Below are 13,580 nucleotides of genomic sequence, written 5' to 3' on the forward strand. Positions count from 1 at the left end.
GGCACTGCCGCAACATCTTGCAGGAAACAGTGTCTGAGGGCATGTTCATTTAATAAACTATGAATGTTTTATATCCATCTAACTGATAATATATATTTTTTTTTTTAAAAGAAAACCCACAATGCTAACACTGAGCCTCTGAATTAGCAATGAGCGAAAAATGCTAACAGATTACTGCACCGAAGATCACTCACAAAACCTTATTATTTATCTTTTCTCCACATCCATGACATCGTTTCACATCGTGAGGTGACACAGAATTGATGGGTACCCTCATTATCACTGAATTATACGAATTTGCGATGTTCTAAACAAAAACAGACATCAAAACAGGTGACGCTAGGTAGCTAAAAATGCTAACATGGTTACCTTGGCTCTGTAGTCAATCCAAAGTGGTCTTCAATGGCATTAAAACGATAAAAACGCTGCTGAAGTTAATCCATAGGTTAATCCAATGTGTCTGTGTCCCTTTGAAATGATTTCTGATAATCCATGAGCAATAAAACGGATAATCCATGCTATTCCGTTTCTAGATGTCAGAGCTAGAATGTAGCTTCACTCTAATGCAAAATGACATGCGCAAAGCCCCCTCCTTTTTGTTTCACAATGAGTGTGTGTGGGGGACTCCCCCTTCGATTCTATTGGCTCTAACGGTCAGAAAGAGGTGTCAACCATCAAAATCGACCAATGGGTTCCAGAGATATGAAGGAAAAAAAACATTTTTACCCAAATCACCTCAGAGGTGGAGTGTTTTTGGCTAAACCTCTCTAAAAAGGTCAAATGTCACTTGTTTTGCATCAATCTTGATACAGGGTACTTATTATATGTTGTACTTTGGATTCCTAAAGCTTTTAGTCTACTAACCCATCATCCAAGGGTAGTTTTCAATATAAGTACAAAATAATTTTTGGATGGACACTATAATTTACAGTTTTTTACTATGTAAAATCTGAATTTTCTTTAAAATAAAAAACATCTATATTGATTCTGACTTTTCTACATCCAACTCACAGGTTTATCATTACTTTGAGAAAAAAGATTATTAATTTAACCCTTTTAGAAGGGAAGATATGGTCATTTGTTCTGGGAATGTCATTTTCGAGCCTGAGACCTGAAAAACAGGCTCAGGGCTTAACAGGTTAAAGATCCAGATTGAGAGAGCATGAAAGCCTCCACTCCAAATCAAGTACATTATCTTGATGTTCGCTGTCATGACGACATTACTGAAATACAGTGTTGGGCAAGTTACATCCAAAATGTAATACAGTACATATTACTTTTATCTTTTTTTCTTTTTTCTTTTTTTTAATTCTTTTTTTTTTTACAAGTCTTTTTATTTCATTATAGTGTACAATAATCGATGCCATTTCATTTATATTGTAATATCACAGTACACTCACTACACTCCCCCCTCCCTCCCTCCACCCACACATACCCGCACAGGCAAAACCAAAAAATGCTTATCAATATAACTTAAACAACAGAGCCATGAAAATAAACATAAAAAGGAAAAGGAAAAAATAGAACCAAAAAATAAATAAATTAAAAATAAAATAAAAACCAGACAAGTAAAACAAACAAATAATTATACAATACAGTGACAATGTAGAAAATGACGACACCATAACACGTATTTCCGGCCGTCAGGACAAATAGCCACAGAATGCACCATTCCATCACTGGTCATATCTCAGATATGTTTTCCAAATAAGAAAACAATGGCAACCACAGAGCTTCAAAAATATGTCCACGATTATATTTTTCCAATGTCATTTTCTCCAGAGGTAAAAAATGTGTTATCTGATCAATGAAAAGTTTAAATGTTGGGGGACGTTCATTCTTCCAGAATAAAAGTATACATTTCTTGGCAAAATATGTTATTGTGATTAGTATTCTGTAATGTTTTGGGTTCAGTTTAAAGTTTGGCATGTCATTTAACAGGAAAAAACATGGATTTAGGCTAATTTCGATGTCTAAAACGGCTTTTGTGAGAGCATGAATCGAATCCCAGAAATGTTTCAAGACATCACAATCCCAAAACAGATGCATAAATGTTCCTTCTTTTATTTGACATCTCGGACATTTTGGAGAGTTTTCTTTGGAAATGTTATGCATCTTTATGGGTGTGAGGTAGAATTTGTTGATAAATTTAAAGTTTGCTTCTTTGATTTTATTGCTTGTGAATGGAAAATGTGTTCTTTCACAAATATTCAGCCAAGTAGTTTCATCTATCTGTATCCCTAAATCCTTTTCCCAGATCTTTTTTAAAGTTAGAAATGATGACTGAGCTCTTTTAGAAAAAACTGCATTAAATTCACTAATTTTACCTTTGATCGTGCTCGATGACATCAATATCTCCTCCTCTTCTAACAATCCCGATCTCAATTTATTGCTTTTAATAATTGATTGGATCACGTTCCTAATTTGCAGGTATCTGAAAAAATCCTTATTTGAAATGTCATATTCTGCTCTTAAATCATTAAATGATTTCATTGTTATATCTTTGTGAAACAAATGTTTCAATTGCTTTATACCTGATTTCGTCCATTTGTTTATATCGATTGACAACAAATATTTGCTAAGATCAGGATTGTTCAAAATAGGAGAAAAGATGGAAATACCAGAGTTAACATGAACTTTTTTTGTACAGTCCCTCCAGGCTAAAAGTGTATTGACCACTGTAAAACATTTGTCCATATTTTTCACCTTATTGAAATCTTTAACAAATATAAGAGTTTCCACTGGCAACGGGTCAAAGACATTGGCTTCTATCTGAACCCATAGTGAATCCTTTCTTCCCAGAGACCATGATAGTACATTTCTTAATTGAGCTGACCAGAAGTAGTATTGAAAGTTGGGAAGACCAAGTCCCCCCATAGTTTCTGGTTTCATAAGAGTAATTAACTTGATTCTTGGTTTTTTATTACACCAGATACATTTTGAGATATGTCTATTGAGAGATTTAAAATAGTCAGCGGATAAATAGCATGGTAACATTTGAAAAAGAAAATTACATCTCGGTAGAATATTCATTTTTATGACATTGATTCTTCCTAGCAGTGATATTGGTAATGTGGACCATTTAGATAAATCCTGTTTGATTTTGTCAATGAGCGGATTGTAATTCTTTTTAAACAGATTATCCAGGTGTGGTGTTATATTTATTCCTAAGTATTTAAAGCCACCTGGTGACAAATTAAAAGAACAAGACTTTTCCAGATTTGCTGTTGGCGTCATATGTAAGAAACAAGCATTAGATTTCTTAAAATTAATTTATATCCTGAGTATCTTCCAAATTGCTCTATCGTGTCGTGCAGATGTGGTACTGAATTTTCTGGGTCTGTTAAGTAAAGAATGATATCGTCAGCATACAGAGAAATGTTGTGTTCATCGTTAATCTTCACTCCTTTAATACCCATGTTGTCTCGCACACATGACGCCAGTGGTTCAATTACAATAGCAAAAAGCAAAGGCGACAGTGGACATCCCTGTCTTGTTCCCCTTGTTAGTGGAATTTTTTTTTGAGGAACTGCCATTAGTGATAACCGCTGCTTTAGGATTTTTATAAATTGATTTGACCCACTCTATGAACCGAGAGCCCATATTTAATCTGTTCAAGATAGCAAAAAGAAAATTCCACTCTACCCTGTCAAAAGCCTTCTCGGCATCTAAAGAAAGAAGCAGAGAAGGCCTCTGACAGGTGTCCAAATGGTTTATAATATTCAAAAGTCTCCTTATATTATCAGAAGAGTATCTGCCCTTGACAAAACCTGTTTGATCAGGATTAATTAGTTTAGGTAAAATCATTTCCAGTCGTTTTGCTAATAATTTGGTGATAATCTTATAATCATGATCCAAGAGGCTTATAGGCCTAAATGAGGAACAATTCAAGGGGTCTTTTCCATCTTTATGTAGTACAGTAATATATGCAAGATTCATTGTTTGAGGAAGTGTTCTGTTGTGAGAAAAGTTGTTAACCATTGACATAAATATAGGTTGAAGTTCAGTCCAAAACTCTTTATAAAATTCTGCCGAGAAGCCATCTGGCCCTGGGCTTTTATTTATAGGCATAGATTTAATTGCAGCCAAAACTTCTACTTCTGTAATTGATGAGTTTAGATACTCTTGATCTAAATCAGATAACGTAGGTAAATTAATGTTATGGAGATAATTGTCCAGTTCATCTTGTGAGTAATCAGATTGAGATTTGTATAATTTGTTATAAAATTCATAGAAAGTCTGGTTAATCTGTTTTGGGTGGTAGTTTATTTCGTTGTCTTTCAGACTAATTGCTTTTATAGCCCTTTCTGCTTGCTCCTTCTTTAATTGATAGGCAAGTAGTTTACTTGGTTTATTGCCGAATTCATAATTCTTTTGTCTGATAAGATTCATTTGTGTTATGTTTTCATTTGTTAAGTCAATATTTAATTTAGCTCTGGCTGTGTTTAATTGTTTCCAGTTTTCATCTGTTGATGCGGATTTATGAAGTGCTTCACATCTGTTTACTTCTCTTTCAAGTTCTTGTCTGAGCCTAATTTTTTCACGTTTTTTAAAAGATGTGTATGAGATAATAAGTCCTCTTCAAGTAGCTTTTGCAGCTTCCCAAATAATATTCGGATCTTTAGAGGGGTCATTGTTTTCTTTTATATAGTACCTTATCCACATTCGCATTTTTAATTTGAATTTTTCGTCTCTAAGTAAGGAGTTATCAAATTTCCAGCGCCTGGATACAAATTCTCCACTCTCCAAGTGAATAGTTACATGAACTCTTGCATGATCCGAAATATTAATGGAATCAATTTTACATTCTTTTACCCTATGCATGTATTTTGAGGGAATAAAAAAAAAATCTATTCTAGAATAAGAGTTGTGGACATTTGAAAAGAAAGTGTAATCTTTGACATCCTGATTTAGTTGACGCCATACATCAATAAGGCCACATTCTGCACAAAGCCCCTGAAGGACCTTTGAGGATTTAAGATTGTGGCTCTTGGACTGGTTAGATTTATCTAATGTAGGGTTAAGAGTGCAGTTGAAATCGCCGCCCATCAGTCCTAATCCTTTACAATGTCAGACATGAACATTGGTTCATCTATGTTGGGAGCATAGATATTTAAAAAGGTGATTGGGGTTCCAAAAATAGTACAGACAACCAAAACAAACCGACCATTTGGGTCCGTAACTAATTTTTCTAATTCGAATGGGCAAGTTTTGTTTATCACAATAGCTGTCCCTCTACTATGGGTTTTATATGATGAAAAATACACCTGACCTATCCAATCTCTTTTCAATTTAAGGTGTTCAGTATCTGAGAGAAAGGTTTCTTGTAAGAAGACCACATCAGCTTTGTCTTTTTTAAGAAGAGATAGTACTTTATTCCTTTTTATGGGATTTCCCAAGCCTTTAATATTCCAAGAATATATTTTCATGTTTTGCATGGTGACTGCTGCATATCTGTGGGATTATATTTAATACGTTGTATATTTTGGCCCCATACACAAAAGGGATTGTCACTGCTTTTATTATTTACCATTAAAACTAATGTAACAAAAACGTAAAACACAAAAAGAAAACAATATAACATCCGACCCAAACCAGGGTCTTCCGACCCTGGCAGTTCATCTACCCAATTTGTTGTAGCCCAGAGAGAAACAAACGTCAGAAAAATGTTCATCTCAGAACTAACGAAATGTCCTCTTTGTGTTGGCAACTTGGAGCTCCCTTCCTCAGTTCTCATTGAAAATAAATACATTTCTTCATAATTTTCCTCCTAAACAGAGGACGGGTAGATAGAAAAAATAATGGAAACAACTTTCCCTCATATTGAAAACCCGTCCGCCTCCCAAATTTCATCATGGTATGTTCCATCCGATTATTTACATGTCAAACAATAAATTGCGATAAAAAACAAGACAAATCAAAAAAGAACGATCGGAGGAGTACATGGTGATATCTTAACCGTCAAATAAAAGTGGAGGAAGATTGTATTTTAAACAGAACAGTATGTTATTGTTTTGTCAGACCCCCTCCACTACCTTCTTTGTTGGTGTGGTCCGTTACGTCATTCTTTGTTGCCGGAAGCAAAGACACTGGTAAATATAACAAAATACAAATGAACCAGTTCGATCCTTTAAACAGGAAAATCCTCTTAATGTGTCCTTGCGAAAAACGATTTCCACACGTTTCCCCAATCCCGATGACAGTTAATTGGGAGTTCGATTATGACTTATAACCGTTGCAACATGGGAATGATAAGATAGGTCCCCTTTTTTTAAAGGGGACCTATCATGCAAAATGCACTTTTGTACGTCTTTTATACATGAATATGTGTCCCCGGTGTTCCAGGGAACTCACCAAGTGTCAGAAAACACAACCCTCTCTATTTTCCTCCATACCCAAATCTCTAAAAAAGGGGCTGCAACGGATCTGATACAGACTGATCCAGATTTGAACACTTCTATGTCGTCACAGAAGTGGCGCTACGGCTATTGGGCCAACTCTCCACCTATCGGGAACGTGGGGTTGGGCCACGGCTCACATGAGGAAGCATGTGGGATAGAGTCTGTCTTTATATATAACTGCGTGTCATCAGCGTAGCAATGGAATGATATTCCATGCTTGCTGATGACACGGCCAAGGGGCAGAGTGTACAGGGTGAACAGAGTGGGCCCAAGGACCGACCCTTGAGGGACACCACAGGTGACAGGGTGTGTCTGGGACCTCGCACCTCCCAAGGAGACGTACTCTGTTCTTCCAGACAGGTAGGACTGGAACCAGCTCAGGGCGGAGTCAGAGAGTCCGATGGTGTGTTCGAGGCGCTGAAGGAGAATGTTATGGTCGACAGTGTCGAATGCTGCAGTCAGATCCAGGAGGATGAGGAGAGATGGGGATCCAGTGTCAGCCGCCATCAACAGGTCGTTTGTGACCCTGACCAGAGCTGTTTCAGTGCTGTGGGCGGAACGGAAACCGGACTGGAATTTTTCAAAGAGGCCGTTTAATTGTAGATGGTCATGAAGCTGGGCGGCCACTACTTTTTCCAGCACCTTGGCTAGAAATGGGAGGTTGGAGATGGGCCTGTAGTTGGCGAGGATATCTGGGTCTAGGGTGAGTTTTTTGAGAAGGGGTCTGATGACGGCAGTTTTAAGAGCCGATGGAACATGACCAGCCTTGAGGGAGCTGTTGATGACGTAGGTGATCATGGGACTTATAGCCGAGATGTTTGATTTGACAAGGGCTGTGGGTAGAGGGTCTAGTGTGCAGGTGGAGGGTTTCATCTTGCAGGTGATGTCCTCAACCTCTTGCTGAGAGATCTCCGTGAAGCAACAGAGCGGTTGGAAAGTCCCAGGCTGTGGGTTGACAGTAGGGACAGACACAGCGCAAGGGGTGGAGAGAAGAGAGCGAATAGTGGCAACTTTTGTCCTGAAGAAAGTAACAAAATTATTGCACTGCTCTTCTGTAGTGTCGATGTGTGAGGGAGTTTGTGGCTTGAGGAGATGATCAACAGTAGAGAAAAGCTGCTTGGAGTTTCCAGGATTTTTACTGATGATGTCGGAGTAGAACTGTGTCCGTGCTTTTTTGAGTGACTTTGAGTAGGTTTTTTGATGTTCCTGATAGGCTAATCTGTGAACAGTGAGTCCAGATCGTGCGAGACGCCGCTCGAGTACACGCCCAGCTGCCTTCATGCTACGCAACTCTGAAGTGAACCAAGGGGCTGAGCGGGAGAAGCTGACTGTTCGTGATTTCAGTGGGGCGTGGAGATCCAGGACAGTACACAGGGTTTTGTTGTAGTATTCCACTGATTCACTGACTGTAGTGAAGTTTGCAGAGGGGGGGATTTGCTGCAGGTCCAAAGTCATGATGTCTGTGTCGATGTGTTTCAGATTTCTGAAATAGATTTGACGTTTGGGCTTGATGTGGTGAGTCAATTTGAACTCCATTGAAACAACCTTGTGATCCGACACTCCCAGTTCGTACACCAACAGATTTGTGATGGGGGCCGAGTCAGTGATAACCAGGTCAAGCGTGTGCCCCCTGGTGTGTGTGGGGACATCAGCATGCTGTTTGAGGTTGAGAACATCCAGTAGTTGCAAGAAGTCAGCTGCAGGTTGGCGGGAGGGGGTGTCAACATGGATGTTCAAATCCCCCAGTATGACAGTATTTGCAGACGTGGTACAGACTGAAGAGAGAAGTTCATTTATCTCTGAGATGAAGGCTGGGTTTGGTTTGGGTGGCCGGTAGATGAGAATAATAGTCATGGGGAAAGGGGGTTTGCTTTTGAATGCGAGGCATTCAAAGGAGGATAGGTCAGGAAGAGACAAGGGGGTCAGTTTCAGGTCTGCGGTGTATTACGGCTAAGCCTCCACCGCGACCAGTGCGGCGGGCTTTCTCCAGGTAATTATAGCCAGGAAAACATAGCATAAGAAGAAAGCATAAGAAAACAATGCAATACAGTTATTGGTATTTGTTTCAGTACACATATTTATTTCAGATACTTATAGTTACAGTTTTTACGCTCTAATGCAGGGGTCTCCAACCTTTTTTAGGATGAGAGCTACTTTCAAAAAATAAAACAAGTCAGGGGCTACTTTTACTGCTCTTTTTTTTGTTTTTTGCAGTGTATATATTTAGCACATTTTAACATTATTATATGCTTACCTTTAACCTTTGTGTGCTGTTTGGGTCTGTGGGACCCGTTTTCAGTGTTTACTAAAAGAAAATGTATGCAATTTAATTATTTTGACCTGCTTTATTTGGGGGTGGACCAGGGGCGGATCTAGACAAATATTCATGGGGTGGCAAGAGGGTGGCAGGAGATTTTGAGGGGTGGCATCCCCTGGCAGAAGTATATGCTGATTTAATCGCAGTCATATCAATCAATGTTAACTTGGAAAGCCACAATATTTATATTTTAACTCAATAACATTAGGTGACATTATTGTGGCACATCAGTAAAGCCTTACATATAAATATATAAGGTGACAGACATAATTTAATGAATTTTAACTGAACAATAACTGAATGAGTTTGTTTCACTCTTAGACCAGCAGGGGTACCAAATCTATGAAGACTGCTGCAATAAGTACATGAATGAACTGTCTCATCGATGTTTGTCTGTATGAATATGATACTATTAACAATCATATTATTCCTATCAGCTGTCAATCACTGTTATGATTCACATATTCATTTATTATTGAATAAACTATATTTTTTGGAGGAGTTAATGATGAATGTTCCTCAAGATGCTTGCTCACCCTCCTTCAAATTTGAAAGACAAGTAATTATATCATATATCAAAATTCAAAAGATTCAAAGGAACAGTTCAGCGCCCCACGACTTTACTGCAAACAGTTACAACCTTGACTTTACATCAGAAAGAACAAACATTAAAGAAGTGACTAACTGCATCAATTAGGGTTAAAAAACATGTATTCAGCTCAAACATATACATCGCTGCAGTTATTATCCAGTGGAAAGTCCTTACCTACTGGCCTAGTTAAATCAAAGTGGTTACTTTTTTTTGGCTGGGCAGTGTAGCTTTACACACCGTCTTATTTGACTTTCTCAGGACTTTCTCAGACCAGAATTCGCACATGAAAGAAATGTCCTCGAGCAGTGGTTTTCAAAGTGTGAGGCGCGCCCCCCCTGGGGGGAGAGCTTCAGGGTAGGCGCAGCGTGAGAAAAAAATAACGAGAAACAGTGAAATCTAGCTAGTTAACTTCAGCTAACTTTATGCGAGCGGCAACATGGATCGATTTTTAGTTACCTAAAGTGAAAGAGGAGACAGCGTCTGGCAGAAAACGTCACTTGCACACTTTTGGCTGTCTGTGGAGACCGAGTTCCCCCACCTCGCCAAAAAGGCTGTAAAAGTGCTCATTCCCTTCACCTACCTGTGTGAGTGCGGGTTTTCCGCATTGACTTTGATCAAAAGCAAGTACCGGTCAAGCATGGGCGGATCTACCCCAGTTGGCAGCTTTGTTTTGAAAGAAAAGTTGTGGCTCATCGGACATTTATGAGAGAAAATCCCTAATGTCCGAGTGCAAGTGAATGCAGCACAAGACGTGAGCCTTGTAACCCCTCCCCCGGCCCTGGCCCGAGTGAGGAAATGTGATTGGCGGCGATTTCATTTGAACGGGACGGCGCATTCGGACCGATTCGGACCCAAGTAGACGGAAGGAATGAGGTATTTGCGGTCTACAATGACAGAGAAGAGACTGTGAAGTTTGGCTGAACCAAAACGCACTAAAGCTTTAGATCTTAATACGTTTGTGAGGCGTTTTGCTGAACAAGATGGTAATCGCCGCATTCAGCTGTTATAGGCATGCCAACTTGATGCTCTGCTCACGGATGACTTGACGAGCATAAAAAACTGTTAAGATGAGGATTTACGTGTTTAAATATATTTTTTTCTTTGTGGGGGTCTGCCCCCAAAAAACTGTTTTAAGTCCTGAAAAAGTCAAATAATGGCGCGTTTCCACTACATCGCGCAGCCCGGTTTAAGAGGGCTGTGACGTCAGCGGCCCGTCTTTGGTTGCGTTTCCACTTGGCCTAGTACCGGCTAGCGGGTCCTAATTCACAGTTTTTCTGGCCTCATAAAATCGTGGGTCCAGGGCCAGAGACAACGAGGCTGAGTCGGGCTGAGTATGCTAAACTAGAGAGAGCGTCGCTGGCAAGGGGGCTACAACTACAACAAGATGGACATATTTGACCGTGATTTAATTGTAATACATGTTTCAAAATGATGCCGAAGTAACAACATACTGATACCGGTTAGTAAAAACCATAAATTAATGCTTTGTCAAGTCTGCAGACAGACGGCAGGGGAAAAACCTTTTAAAATGCTTGTTTTCTAAATGGAGATTGGCTAAGCTAACGCAGTATATGCTCCGACCGTCCACACTCACAACAACGGCCTATACAGACATAAATAAAGCAGCGACTGTATTCACCATGACACAGGCAGTCTGTGGTTTGTACTTGTTTAACTTTTGTCTAGTTTCTGAACATATATGAGGAGCTGTGAGCTCTGAGTGCTAACAGCTAACGGCTGTGTTGTTTTTCTGGGGTCCTCTGAAGATCACGTCACGGCTCCGCCTACACTGCGTTACTATAGATACTGCCCCAGTTCCTAAACTGTAATGGAAATGCGCCATAAAGTGAGCCAGTCCTAACGAGGCCCAGCCATACCGAGCGGGGCCGAGCGAGGCCGTGTAGTGGAAACGCGCCATTAGACGGTGTGTAAAACTACACTGCCCAGCCAAAAAGAAGTAACCATTTTGATTTAACTAGGCCAGTAGGTAAGGGCATTCCACTGGATAATAATACCCCTGCATTATAGCAACAACAACAATAATAATTAAAACTGCGGTCGCAGAAGTGCGTGCAGTGATGAGCGGGCCCTCGCGGGAGGGCAGCCGGTCCCCCCCCCCAGTCCTCCGAAATGAGCCGTTTGTCATTTCTATAATTTTGGCGTCCCAGACTCCCAGGTCCTCCGGCAGTGACCCGGAAACGGATGTCGGCGCGACGTGTCGAAGGAAAACAAATTTGTCTAAAGTGTCGTCGAGGATTGATTATCGAGGAGGCTGTCTGGAGGAGCCGTAACCGAGGATACACTGATTTAGAGGAGAGAGGAGAGAGGAGTGTCTTTGGAGGAGCTATAACAGAGGGTACACTGATGAAGAGGAGAGAGGAGAGAGGAGTCTCTCTGGAGGAGCTATGACCAAGGGTACACTGATGTATTCTCCGGAGTCGATTTCAGCCAACAGTGATGTTTAAAAGAGGCGTGACGCATGGCTGGACTTATGTCAACGATTTTCCGACATTTTCCGATTCACAAAACATTGCGTACCGGCGAGGGAAGTGCGTACGGCACTTCCTACGCCTGTTTCCCTTTATAAATCACAATCGACTCGTAACGCCCATATTTGCCTATAAATAGTCAAAGAAACGCCCATTCATTCATTCATTTTGACTGACTGCATGAAGAAGATCGCAGGAAATGAGGACAGAACAGCTAAAAAAGACATCTCACACCGTGTCAGATTTTGGTTATTTTGGGGAGGTGGAGATAAATCATATTGTTTGGTGGATGCAGTTTGAACCAGAGTAGCAGCATGGAGGTCGGATCGTCACCAAAATAAATAAATAAGTGGTCCGAAAAAAGTTAATGACAAAAAAAATACACATAACCTTCCTCAGGCAGTGTGTTTGTACCGGGGACAGGAGACACCCCCTTGATGAGAAACTGTAAGAAATGATCGTGGAATCCCTCCGGAGTGGAGTCATGACGACTGGATCTGAATTATTTAGTTGTATTTGGTGGTTTGTGTTCCAGCTGTCGATCAGCAACTATATATCCATAATCCACCAGTTAAAGGAAATACAATGTGTTGTGTTATATTAGCTGTACAATTGACCACATATGGTGTTCTTAGTTTCCATACCTCCTGTGTTTTACGAGCGACTTATCAAGTCTTGGCAAACGGCATAAAACACGATTAAACGTGATAGTATATAAAACCATGCTCGTATCTACAACCTATAGAAATGCAAAACGGCGTCAGTTTAGACGTAATTCTGTCCTCCTGCTTAGAAAACATTTCATTACATTAACACAACATATTCGAGGTGGTTTTAAATAACATATCCGTATTTATTTATTTATCCAAGTTATGTTTTTGTGTGCACTGAGGAATCTCAAACAGGCGTTTGTTTAATCATTTTAAGATTGGCTTTAATCAATGTTTGAAAATGAATTCTTCATATTTGATAAATGAGGTAACATTTTATTTATGGTATTATTTCCACATATTTCTCTCCATTCTTCCTTCTGCCAACGGTGTCGCAGTTTCTCGTCTCTCCCGTTTGTGTGCTTAGTGCATACGCATGGGTTAGAGTTTGCGTGGAGGACCGCACATTTTCCCGTCAAGTTAGTATTTTATAAATCGCAAACATTGCGTAGAAACTGGCGTACGCCATTTTTTGAGCGTGTATCCCTTTATAAATGAGGCCCCAGAAAGGCAAAGAGTATCATAAAGTACAAAAGACAATTACAATTAATATTTACAAAGAAAGAAACAGAAGGGAGGAAATCATGATAGCTAGACTCAGAATAAATCACACAGCTTTGAATGGTACGCTGTATGTCATGGGGAAAAGTGACAGTGACAAGTGTGGGAACTGTGGAGTTAAAGAACATGTTGTAGTGCCGAGAGAAGGGAGTCGGAGGCGGTGCATCGGAGGTACAAATCTGGCTTTATTGAGGAGCAGAAATCGACATGCTGTCGGGTCGAGCCGAGAAGAGTAAGAGAAAGTGAAAGGGAGGACACACAGTAGGTACACAGTAGGAACCGTCAACACATGTGTCCGTGCGGAAACAATACCCCCAACCTGTAGTTCCTGGATTGAATTATGTAACCCCAGTGTATGAATCAGTGATCACTACAATGTAGAACATATCTTGTTAAATTGTGACATCTATAAAGCTGAAAGAGAAAAACTAAAGGCTAAAGTTTTAGAGGCAGAGAGGGAATGGAGTGTGGTTGGTATTTTGGGAACAAAAGGAGAGGGAGTAAGAGCTA

The sequence above is a fragment of the Trematomus bernacchii genome, unplaced genomic scaffold (assembly GCF_902827165.1).
Source record: "Trematomus bernacchii unplaced genomic scaffold, fTreBer1.1, whole genome shotgun sequence".
NCBI lineage: Eukaryota > Metazoa > Chordata > Actinopteri > Perciformes > Nototheniidae > Trematomus > Trematomus bernacchii.